The sequence below is a fragment of the Bubalus kerabau genome, chromosome 4, assembly GCF_029407905.1.
Source record: "Bubalus kerabau isolate K-KA32 ecotype Philippines breed swamp buffalo chromosome 4, PCC_UOA_SB_1v2, whole genome shotgun sequence".
Taxonomy (NCBI): domain Eukaryota; kingdom Metazoa; phylum Chordata; class Mammalia; order Artiodactyla; family Bovidae; genus Bubalus; species Bubalus kerabau.
In genome coordinates this window covers 154,444,460-154,457,239 of record NC_073627.1, presented here as the reverse complement: position 1 = coordinate 154,457,239, position 12,780 = coordinate 154,444,460, and the positions used below count along the sequence as shown (strand labels likewise).

The following is a 12,780-nucleotide window of genomic DNA, read 5'->3' as shown; positions in this document are numbered from 1 at the left end:
CTTTGCTGCTGCTAAGTCGCTTCAGTCGTGTCCGACTCTGTGAGACCCCATAGACAGCAGCCCACTAGGCTCCTCTGTTCCTGGGATTCTCCAGGCAAGAATACTGGAGTGGATTGCCATTTCCTTCTCCAATGTAGGAAAGTGAAAAGTGAAAGGCAAGTCGCTCAGTTGTGCCCGACTCTTAGTGACCCCATGGACTGCAGCCTACCAGGCTCCTCTGTCCATGGGATTTTCCAGGCAAGAGTACTGGAGTGGGATGCCATTGCCTTCTCCGTCCAATGCTTTACTTGGTTCTTCAGTAATTTTTCTCTTTCTCTGTCTGTTCAAAACCTCACTAACTATAGAAAAAGAAGGAAGTCTGTAATTTGTAGGTGAAAAGTCACACTGAGATCATAGTTGAATTGGCAGGGGATCCCAGCAGCAGAAAGAGGCTCTTCCTCCTGCCATGTTCAGTGGCATTTTAGAAGAGAGATGGATGTGGCCAGGTTGGGGAAATCACTGAGATAAAGGAATTCATCTCATTATTCTGCCAGTGATTATGGCTAATTAATCAAAATTGACTTGTCTTCATAAGATAAGAAAGGGCTGAGCTATAACATTTTTAAAAGTTTCACCTACATTCTAAAATTATTAAAATGGTAAATTTTGTGTCATGTGACTTTTATCTCAACTTAAAATAATTTGTATAAAAGTACACCTGATAGTGTCCTAATTCTGGGATTTTTCTCCTTTATATGTCAGCAAAATTTTACTCTTCAATCTTCTTATTTCATTTTTAAGTATTTATTTATTTGGTTGTGCTGGGTCTTAGCTGTGGCACATGGGATCTTTGGTCTTTGCTGTCACACGTGGGATCTTTCATTGAGGCATGCGGGATCTAGTTCCCTGACCAGGGATCAAACCTGGGCCCCTTGCATTGGGACCTCAGAGTCTCAGTCACTGGACCCCCATAAATTGAATTACAGTTGATCTACAATGCTGTGCTAGTTTCAGATATATAGCAGTGTGATTCAGTTTATATATATATATATATAGTTATAAATAAATGTTCTTTTTCAGATTATTTTGCCTTATAGGTTATTACAAGATATTAAGAATAGTTCCCTGTGCTGTAGAGTAGGTCCTTGTTGGCTATCTATTTTATATATAGTTAGTATGTATATGTTAATCCCAACTCCTAATTTATCCTTCTCCTTTGGTAAGTATAAGTTTGTTCCTTATATCTATGAGTCTATTTCTGCTTTGTAAATAAGTTCATTTGTATCATTTTTTTGGATCTCACATATAAGTGATATCATATGATATTTGTATTTCTCTGTCTGGCTTATTTCATTTAGTATGATAATCTCTAGGTTCATCTATGTTGCTGCAAATGATATCATTTCCTTCTTTTTTATGGCTGAGAAATACTCCATTGTATATGTATACCACATCTTCTTTATCCATTCAGGGTGTGGAGAAAAAGGAACCCTCCTACTCTGTTAGTATGTATTAATGTAACATCAGTGTTAGAATGTATTAATAAATTGGTACAGCCACTATGGAGAACAATATGGAGATCCCTTAAAAAACTAAAAATTGAGCTAACATATAATTCAGGAATCCCATTCCTGAGCATATATCTGAAAAAAACTAGAACTCCAATCTATACATGCACTCCAATGTTCATAGAAGCACTATTTACAATAGCCAAGACATGGAAGCAATCAAAATGTCCGACAGCAGATGAATCAATTTTACTGTTTCAGCAGTTGTAGTTAAATATTATTTTATTTGAAACCTAAAGTGTCATGTGTAACTGTGTATTTTTTATCTGAAAGAGAAGAAAAATGAGGACCTTGCATTTTAAATTTTAAAATATATGATCTATACTCTATAAGAAAAAATAATGTGTGGCATTAAATTTTGGATAAAAGTGGTGAGATATTCAGGGAGTATCAAGCTTATACCATCTAGAAAAAAGATAAAGAACCCTTCCTCCCCTTTCACCCCTACCTCTCTTCTACCTCACCCAATAAAAAAAGGAAGGGGGAGAAATAAAAGTGTAAAAGTTACCAACAGTAACCAAATGAGAAAAGGAGAAAAGGAGAAGCCCTTAATGGCATGAACTTAGAAAAGCGCTGGCTCATCCACAAAACAGAACTTTGAGAGTGTCACGATGAGGCCATGTCCCCACCTCCCAGAAACCTCATCTTGTGAGTTTACAAAATCCTGCCAATTCTCGCTGAAATCTTGAGAAAAGTAAAAAGGACTGTTTGTTCTTTTTCCCAATTTTGACCAAGAAGTAGTGAAAATAGTTGCGGTGGAGATGAGGGTAAAAAGAAAAATGTCAGCAATCTGGCATGACTCTGTCATGCATGTAAAGAGCTGGGGAACTGAGCGAATGCCCCAAAGTGCTCCCCAAATAATTAACTCTCCCTTCTTCCTCTGCCAAGGAGGATTGCACACGCTCACTCAGTCATGTCTGACTCTTTGTGACCCCAAGGACTGTAGCCCGCCAGGCTCATCTGTCTATGGCATTCTCCAGGCAATAATACTGGAGTGGGTTGCCTCCTCCAGGGGATCTTCCCTTGTCTCCTGAATTGGCAGGTGGATTCTTTACCACTAGTGCCACCTAGGAAGTCCCAAGGAGGAGTGAACCCTCATATATTTATTATGTGGGATGTGGGAGAGAGGAGCCCAGTTAGTACAACACGACTCCAGCTAAACATCCCCACCTTCCCTGTGCAAAGCCTATAGTTAAACAGGCATTAAGTGAATAAATATTAATATTTATTATTCATATCAATAATAATATTTAATTATTAATAGCAAACTATCAATATTACCCAGACAGAGGAAAGAAAAAGATTCTGATACAAGATTCAAGGAGCTATCTCTCACAGGTGTGCTAAGTCACTTCAGTCAGGTCTGACTCTTTGCAACCCCATGGACCGTAGCCCTTCAGGCTCCTCTGTCCATGGAATTCTCCATGCAAGAATACTGGAGTGGGTTGCCGTGTCCTCCTCCATGAGATCTTCCCTACCCAGGGACTGAACTCAGGTCTCTTACGTCTCCTGAATTGGCAGACTGGTTCTTTACCACTAGCATCTCCTGGGAAGCCAGTCTGGCACAAAGAAGCAGAACACAATGAAGGGTTGCCAGCATGGGCAAAACAATGAACTAGTAACAATGCCAAGAAGATAAAGAATCAGAATAAAAGTTGAAGGATGCAAGATGAAGAATCAGAATGGTTTGGAATTCTCAACAGCAACACTAGAAGCAAAAACACAATAGAATAATAACTTTAAAATGTGAAGAGAAGTCATTTTTGAACTACTATTTGAGCTACTATTTTCTATGCAATCTAAACCATCAATCAAATTTGACAGTAAAAGCATTGTGGATGTGGAAGGTCTTTAAAATACCTATTTCCACTTCCTTATCTGGGATTCACATCCCCGTTAGCAGTCAGCTAGAGTTCTAACCACTTTGGAGGCCACCACTACACGGCTTATCTTATCAGTGTTAAGATACCCACCACAGGTATTGATAATTACCATAAGAGACATTAAATATAGAAATATATGACTGCCTAAAGTATTTTAGAGACATGCATCGCCCTTGAAGATGAATTGTGCTGTATCTTCTTGTTATTATGTTTCTTTTTTAAAATAAATATCTATGTAGAAGATTGTGTTCTACCAAAATGATCAAGTGAAATAAGGGAGAAAAAAACATGGAATACAAAAAATATGGACTCAAAGATAGAAGAAATGTGAAAAGAAGCACAAAGTAGAATCAGAGCAAATGAATCCTTGAGAAACTGCAGCCACAAGTTGACCATAGAAAGAAAGAAAGTGAAGTCGCTCAGTCATGACCGACTCTTTGCAACCCCATGGACTATAAGCTACCAGGCTCCACTGTCCATGGGATTTTCCAGGCAAGAGTACTCAAAAGTGGGTTGCATTTTCCTTCTGCAGAGGATCTTCCCAACCCAGGGATCAAGCCCAGGTCTCCCTCACTGTAGCCAAATGATTTACCATCTGAGCCATCAGGGAAGTCCAAGTTGACCATAATAGCACCCAAATTTCCAGTCCAGATTCATGTTCCCTAGTTGGTCCCTAAAAACATAAGCTGAGAATTTACCTTAAATTGTTGACATACTAGTTGCCCTCCAGACTGCTGACAGAAGCAAAGGCAAACTCTCTCTGAAATCAAAAAGAGACAAACAAACATACTTTCACCCTGCTGCTGCTGCTGCCAAGTCACTTCAGTCGTGTCCGACTCTGTGCGACCCCATAGATGGCAGCCCACCAGGCTCCCCCGTCCCTGGGATTCTCCAGGCAAGAACACTGGAGTGGGTTGCCATTTCCTTCTCCAGTGCATGAAAGTGAAAAGTGAAAGTGAAGTCGCTCAGTCTTGTCCGACCTTCAGCGACCCCATGGACTGCAGCCTACCAGGCTCCTCCGTCCATGGGATTTTCCAGGCAAGAGTACTGGAGTGGGGTGCCATTGCCTTCTCCTGGGCCTCAACTAATTTCCATAAATAACTTTTCAAGGACAAGGAGTGGCTCACAGTCCAGTGTAACTAAGTACAACTAAAAAAGCCAGGCACTGTAACACTCAGACAATATAAGTATATATTCAAGACTTTATAAGAATTAACACAGTAAAACCATATATATATATATATATATATATATATTTAGTTTTTGAAGAAATAAAAAATAAAGAATCTATAAAGAACAGGAGATTTTTAAAAAGTAACTGTGTCTGGAGTCTGTAGGACCCTTTGGGTACAAGGCTTTGTTAGGAAGGATTCCAGGACTCAGCATATAATCATAGCTAAGATTTATCTCAACGAAAGCTAAAACAGCAGAGTCAGCAAAGGGAAATGACAAATGCAATGAAGGAAGAAAGATTGGAAGAAACATGTTGACTTTTAGGAAGATTTTTTTTCCCCTAGGTATGTCCGTGATGATTTTTTTTTTTTTTTCCCATCTATTTATTTTTGGCTGCACTGGGTCTTTGTTGCTACCTGAAAGCTTTCTCCAGTTGCTACAAGCTGAGGCTGCTCTCTAGTTGAGGTCCACTGGCTTCTCACATCACCACAGGCTCTACACAAGCTGGGTAGTTGTGGTACATGGGTTTAGTTGTCCTTCCTCCCCCTCCCCAGGTAGAATCTTCCCAGACTAAGGAGCAAACTCATGTCCCCTGCACTGGCAGATGGATTCTTAACCACTGGGAAACCAGGGATGTTGATAATTTTAACTTTTTTTTTTTTATCATGAAAAGCAGGGTAGTTAACTTTAAGATGACTCAAAGGTGGGGAGGACTGTGACAGTGCTAAAAGGTGGCTTAGAGAGGGATGGAAAACCTCATCTTATCTCCCATAGTCATTATCTAAGGAAACATTGTAATCTTAGTAAAAAGCAAAACAGATTCTGTAGCCTCTGTTTAGACAACAATGGCTAGTTCCTTGGCTATTTGCAGTAAAATTAAGTCCTGTGGTTAACAAATAAAGTGAAAGTCACTCAGTCCTGTCCGACTCTTTGCAACCCCATGGACTGTACAGTCCGTGGGATTCTCCAGGCCAGAGTACTGGAGTGGGGAGCCTTTCCCTTCTCCAGGGGATCTTCCGAACCCAGGGATAGAACCCAGGTCTCCCGCATCGCAGGCAGGTTCTTTACCAGCTGAGTCGCAAGGGAAGCCCTAACAAATAAAACCATAATAAAAATCCTTCACTTGAGTTAAAAATTTAGTGGTAAAAATAAATGGAAGAGAACGTTCCAGTGGAAAAGTCTGAGGGGTCCCACTGGAGTCTAAATGCCTCCTATTAACGTTTTTTTCTCCATGGCAACTTTAATCTAACACCCTATATATTTTATTTTATTGATTATATTTTTGTTCAGCAATGGTAGGCAGAGTTACCAGGGCAGCCAGGGTCTGGAAGCTGTTTTAAGGGAAGATTCTAAAGAGGGCTAACAGGAAAAAAAAAAGGGGGGGGGTGGGGTAGGGGGGGAGAGAACCAGGTAGGAGTTTTTAAACCATTTTAAAGACTACAGAGAACGACGAAATTTTAATTAAACGTCAGAACCTCTTGTGGTTAAGAGGGAAGGAAGTTTAACTCATTGTCAAGAACCTTGTAATAATTAAAGCCATCAGACAACTGACCGGTTGGACAGGCTGGGCTCACCCAAAGGTGAGCTGTAAAATCTGATGTTCGCTTATGTCAGGAGACCACCTGGGAGGACGACGTGGGCCTTCTGACCACCAGTCAGCAGGAGCGTCTTGGGCTGGTGATTAGAAATAGAGCACACTGTGACCAAGATTCTCTTCCCAAACAATTGCACCGCAAATGGGCGTGACCCTGAGTGCCTGTTGGTCCTTGGAAGAATCACGCAGCAGGCAGGACAGGTGGCCAGAGGGTCCAGTTGTTGGCCATGCCCCCTTTTTGCATATGAAGCCCCCTCGTCTGGACTTTCTGCGCCCGGGGAGTTGGGACTGAGCGCCCACCTGGCTCCCTTTCCTGCTCCCCTCCGGCCTCCTGCCTCTCAGGCCGACCCCGCGAGCCGGGTTCCGGAGAGCTCTGGCCGCCGATCCCCTGAGCTGGGCGCTGGGGGCGCACCGGGCACACGGGGCGCACGGGCGGCAGGGCGGGCCTGGGGCAGCGGGGCGCGGCAGCTGGGAGGAAGTTCGGGGCCTGCCAGGGCGCGTTAAGGAAGTTGCCCAAAATAAGGAAGCGTCGTACACTGGGCGACTGAGGTGACTCCGGCGATTGGAGCAACGAGGAGGAGCGGGTAGCCCGGCGCTGTGCCCGAGCTGCCCCCGCGATCTCGCCCGTCCGGTTCTCGGAGCCCCGCGCCCCGCCCTCGCCTCACCTGGCACAGGTAGGTGGGGCCGCGCGATCCCTCCGCTTTGGCTGCCGGGCTTGGGAAGGCGGCATGCGAGGGGAGAAGGCGCCGAGAGAGGGAAAGATGCGGCCCTTCTTCCTTGGCCCGCACAAGACCTGTGCTCCCAGGCACACCCGGGCAGGTACGCTCAGGGCCCTCCTGCTTTGAAAATCGGAGGGAACGTTTGATAAAATATTTCGGTTGAGAGTTAGTCGGTTGTGCCAGCTTTTCTCCTAAACCTAGTTAGTGTCTCTTGGGCTCCGATTTCTGTACGGGAAGCCAGGGGCTGGGCCTGGGGGCCTGGAAGCCTGGGGACTGTGCGATGGGGCCCCCAAACTCCAGGTGCTGCCGCGTGCGCAGCAAGTGCGGAAGCTGCTGGGTCCTGGAAGACTAGCTGGAATCCTCAGGCACAAGAAACTCGGTGTCGGGTCTCGGGTCTCGGAAAGAACATATTTTCGTTTGGCCATTTACAAAAGTTACTGGAAAATTCCACTGAATTTATGGAAGTGACTCAATGTAGAGATGTTCGTACGCATGCAAAGGTTTTATTTATACTTTTACTACAGAAAGAGCAGTTGCATAAAAACATGCCAGTTTCTGAACCTTTAAATGTAGCATGATTGCCTTTTTTTTTCTTCCTTCACATTCTCATGGTAAAATAACTTAATTAGCCAGTGAATGACTTGAAGAGCAGGAAAGTTTGGTGTAGTAAAATGCGATGATTTTGAGTTAAAGATTTTTTTGCACTATGGCAGTATGGCTTTAAAGGGCTTCCCCTGTGGCTCAGCAGTAAAGAATCTGCCTGCAATGCGGGAGTCTCGGATTGGATCCCTGTATCAGGAGGATCCCCTGGAGTAGCAAATGGGGTCTTCAGTATTCTTGCCTGAAGACTCCCCATGGACAGAGGAGCCTGACGGGCTACATTTCATGGGGTCGCAGAGTCAGACACGACTGAAGCGACTTCACGCATGCATGCACGGCTTCAAAACTTTAAACCTAACCTACATAATGATACAAAGGCGATTCATTTTTTTGTTTGTTTGGATATCAAGAACTAAAAAGACAACCACTGGAGAAGAATTTGAGTTTGAATCTTTGGCCGTTTGCGATGCAGTTGCTTGGCAAAGAGACTCCTTCATTGTGCAGTATATTCACAGGAACCAAGACACTCCTGTTGACTGGTGACCAGCTGGCCCTTACCATATTGCCAGGTGGCCTTTGGAAACCGGATTGCAGATTATTTTAATGAGTTTGCCTGACTCCACCAAAGATTCCCATTGACCCAAATAAAACTGTTGGCTGGAGCTGTTCTTTTTCTTAAACCCTAAAGGTAGTTCTGCTGCTGCTAAGTCACTTCAGTCGTGTTCGACTCTGTGCCACCCCATAGACGTCAGCCTACCAGGCTCCCCCGCCCCTGGGATTCTCCAGGCAAGAACACCCGAGTGGGTTGCCATTTCCTTAGAGGTAGTTCAGTATGTAGTTAAAAGACTTGGAGATATCTCACTTCTGAATCTTTGTGTTTAAAAAAATAAATAAATAAATAAATAAAGGGATGATAGAGAAGTCCTGAAAGAAATGGAATTGATTCTAGTATGTGTTTTCTTTGTTGTAGTAAGAACAAATTCATTGCTGTTATTCAGGCAATATTTTCATTAGATGCAACTAAATCCATTGATGTGCACACCTCTCTCCTGTCCCCGGATAACCAAAACAATGAATTTCACCTTTTTCTCAAGTGCACATGGAACCTTCTCCAGGATAGATCACATCCTGGGCCATAAATCTAGCCTTGGTAAATTCAAAAAAATTGAAATCATTCCAAGCATCTTTTCTGACCACAATGCAGTAAGATTAGATCCCAATTACAGGAGGAAAACTATTAAAAATTGCAACATATGGAGGCTGAACAACAAATGCTGAATAACCAACAAATCACAGAAGAAATCAAAAAAGAAATCAAAATATGCATAGAAACGAATGAAAATGAAAACACAACAACCCAAAACCTGTGGGATACTGTAAAAGCAGTGCTAAGGGCCAAGTTCATAGCAATACAGGCATACCTCAAGAAACAAGAAACAAGTCAAATAAATAACCTTACTCTACACCTAAAGCAACTAGAAAAGGATGAAATGAAGAACCCCAGGGTTAGTAGAAGGAAAGAAATCTTAAAAATTAGGGCAGAAATAAATGCAAAAGAAACAAAAGAGACCATAGCAAAAATCAACAAAGCCAAAAGCTGGTTCTTTGAAAGGATAAATAAAATTGACAAACCATTAGCCAGACTCATCAAGAAACAAAGGGAGAAAAATCAAATCAATAAAATTAGAAATGAAAATGGAGAGATCATAACAGACAACACAGAAAGACAAAGGATCATAAGAGACTACTATCAGCAATTATATGTCTTTGAACTAAAACATTTAAATACGTGTAAAGTATTAGATGTTTTAAGTGAAAAATCTTGTCTACTAAAATTATTTTATCAAATTGTTTTGTTTTATCTACACTGAACTTTTGCTTTGAGCTGTTTAGAGATATGTTGCAGTACGATAGAAACTTTATATTTCGTTATTTTACTTTTATATAAATAAAAAATTTATTCTTTTTATTTAGAGTGCTTCAATATGTAGGATTTTAGGAATCATCTAAATAACTATAATGTTCTTAATGTTTTAATCCAGAAATAAAAATAAGGTGTTTATTTTATTTTATTTTATTTTTACAAGATATTTTTGTTGTTTATTAGACTTGTTTGTATTTGTGTGATTTTGGTGAGTTAATCAACAATTTTCATTATCTTTTTTAATATAAATTTATTTATTAGCTCTTTACCTTTCCTGAGGGCTAAAATTGTCAGAAAGTTCATTTTATCACTAGATTTACGTTTCAGAAGCCATTCACCTTAGCCTTTTTTAGGTTTGTATTTATTGTTCTAAATGCAGGTTTGATTTCTCTGTTTTTAAATCAAAGACTTCTTAATAGAATGTAACTTATGCAGCACATAGCACATCCATAATCATTATCCAAAACCCTGTGCCAAGATAATGTTTTGGAATTCAAGATTTCTCAGAATTTAGAATTCAAATTTAGAATATGAGTTTCAGCCTTGAGAAATCCATTTCTTAGAATTTAGAAAGGTGTGCATGCGAACTGACGCCATATACGGCACACCACTCCAACACAGCCTGGGCAGCCTCCTGTAATCCCACGTGTTAATATTTCTGCACCAATAGTGTGGAAAGTCTCACTTAGTGGAATAAAGAGAGGCTACAAATACTGTGTGCCAGTTCAGGGCAAGTGTTGTCACTTATGAGGTTCCCTACAAAACTCACCAAAAACCTTGTTTTTCAGAGCTTTGTGGAATTAGGGCTAAGGAACTGGGACTGTGTTAGACTTCATGGAGCTACTGTTTGGTTTTGAAACCAACTTGCATTTCTGTTGCCCAACAAGTCATACTTTCCAGTAATTAGACAAACAGTTCCCCTGCCTTTACAGAAAGTTTGAAATAGCAAGACTTCCCTGAATTTTCAATGATAATCAAAATACATATCCTCCGAGTGAGAATAGGATGTTTCATCCTTACTTATAGACTTTTCAACAGCAAAGTTTCTGCCACTCTGATTCTAAAAAAAGAATGCAATAGTTACTTAAAGAGGAGGTATTATCACCCTTCACAACTACAGCCTGTCTTTGGAAGAAATATTGCTTCCTGTTCACTTTGTTCTATCTGTCTCCGTTATCTGTGCCTAAGGAATGGCCCAGTATTTTGTACAATCTAAGCTACTGTTTGCTTTCTCAGCCTTCCACCATATAGGATTTTTTCTGATTCCCTAAGTCACCCCCTGCCCCGCCCCACAATTTCTTCCACTTCTGGACTGATTTAGCAGCAGCAGAGTGCAGAGAAAATTAGGAACTTAGGCCAGTGAGTGAAATTTTTTAAAAAAACGTATATACGCTGAACATTGCTTTTCTTTTAAAGCAACTGAAATCAAAAGACAGAGTCTTAAAGAGAGACTGGAATTAAATTGCTTGACTTAATTATGTCTTACCATTTTACCTTCTACTTTGGAACTGAACAAGTTGGGTTTGCTTTTTTCGTTCAGGAAAAAAAAGAGATTTTTTTTTCCTTTCTCTTTAAAAGTGGGTGAAAAAGAGAGGAATTGTGAGAAGATTAAAAAAAAAACTCAGCTGATTGGATTTTAAAGGGAAAGTTTTATTCATTCATTGTGGCTTTGCATCAGCAGGAATATTTTCTATTAGCTTAGAATTTTTTCTGGCAAAATGTTAGCTTGTATCAATTTGATTTTTTTCTTTTAAGAATTAATTATGTAAGTTTTGTCCTATGAATCCTGAAAGGTGGTTAAATTGAAATCTTAAATATAGTCAAGTTTAGCCACTGCCAAAGACACCAATAGAAGGAAGAATATTTAGTTTCTATTACAGTAGGTTTAACAAATCAAAAAGGACTCTCTCTTGATTCTCTTGTTTCTGGGAAATTATGTATCTATTTTTGGTGGCTGCTAAAGGCTGAAGGTAGGAAGAGAAAGGTGAGGATGATGTAACACCTCAATTACCAAGGGGAGTGTACTGAAAACTTATGATGGACAGTTTCTGGTAAGTAGCATCCTCTGTCCTGAAGGTACCTGGCTCTGACACTGGAATCCTAGCTCCTGTTGCTGGAGCAGGCAGTACCTCTCAGTGCTGTGCTGGAGCCCTGGAGGGGAGCACAGATTTGAGAGGACATTGGGTTCCAGATTGGCACACTGTGTGTGAGATATTTGATCTGAGCAGAGGCTGGGCAGACTGCAGGACTGACAAGGAGAGTGTAGGGCTGATGTCACGTAAGTGAGGCTTAGGCCTGGATACAGTCAGTGGGGCAATGTGAAAGGATGGAAGAGGGCTGAGCACCAAATTTTAGAAAAAGTCACAATTTAAACATTGGTTTCTTTAGTTATACTCAGTGAGGCTACAAAGAGCATTTGAATGTGCAACAATTAACCTTCTCCTTTCCCACTCTGTCTTCTGTCTTAAATGCTAAATCTTCATGCTGTGCTGGTCAGTCTGACAATTTATTAAATCTATCCATTTCTGTTCAGTTGTCATGGAAATGTTTTGGCACAACCAGAGTTAATCTTTTTATTTAATTTCAATTTATAACAATACCTTCCCATCCTCTAGTACTGTTCCCCAAAAGCAATCTTTTAATATTTTTAGCTATTTCTTCTAGAATTTTCCTTCTTATTTCCTGATGCTGTGTTCACTTGCTTTTTATATATATCAGTTTAGAAAATGCTGACTTCCTATTCTGAGAAGTAAGGACATGGCAGTCCTAGGATAATTATTATTATTACCCAAGATAATCTTTCTGTGTGCTTCCCCAATCGATGGCTCAAGGAGTAAAGAATCTGCCTGCAGTGCAGGAGACACAGGAGACATGGGTTCAATCCCTGGGTCGGGAAGATCCCCTGGAGGGGGAAATGGCAACCCACTTCAGTATTCTTGCCTGGAAAATTCCATAAATAAAGGAGCCTGGCAGGCTACAGTCCGAGGGGTCACAAAGACTCAGACCCTACTGAACACATGATGAATGGATGGCTGGAACCTTAGCTGGTATTTACCTTGTGATTTTTGTTTACTAATAGAGCATGTTGTATAGTATAGTTCCATTTTCTTTCTTGTACCTCAAACTGTTTTTCATGGGGTAAATTCTTGTTTCATTTTTGTTTTCTCAGTTGGTCCTGTGCCTCTGATGGTTCACTCCCCAATTCTCTGACATGAAGCTAAACCGCATCCCCCCCTCCCAACTCGGACTCAATTTCCTACTGAGTCAAATGTATCAAGCACTCTATGAGTTCCATTTCTTTCTTTTTCTGGAAACCCCTGCCTCTTTGCATCAGTCTGAC

General features: G+C 41.1%; 1 protein-coding gene across 1 annotated transcript in view; it reads left to right on the top strand.

Moving 5' to 3' along the window:
- Nucleotides 1-6,741: 6,741 nt before the first annotated feature.
- SYK (spleen associated tyrosine kinase) overlaps nt 6,742-12,780 on the top strand; it is a 108,085-nt gene continuing 102,046 nt past the window's right edge. The window contains exon 1 of the mRNA XM_055579128.1: nt 6,742-6,871. The gene's annotated coding sequence lies outside the window, so the exon portion shown is untranslated. The remainder of the gene's footprint in view (nt 6,872-12,780) is intronic.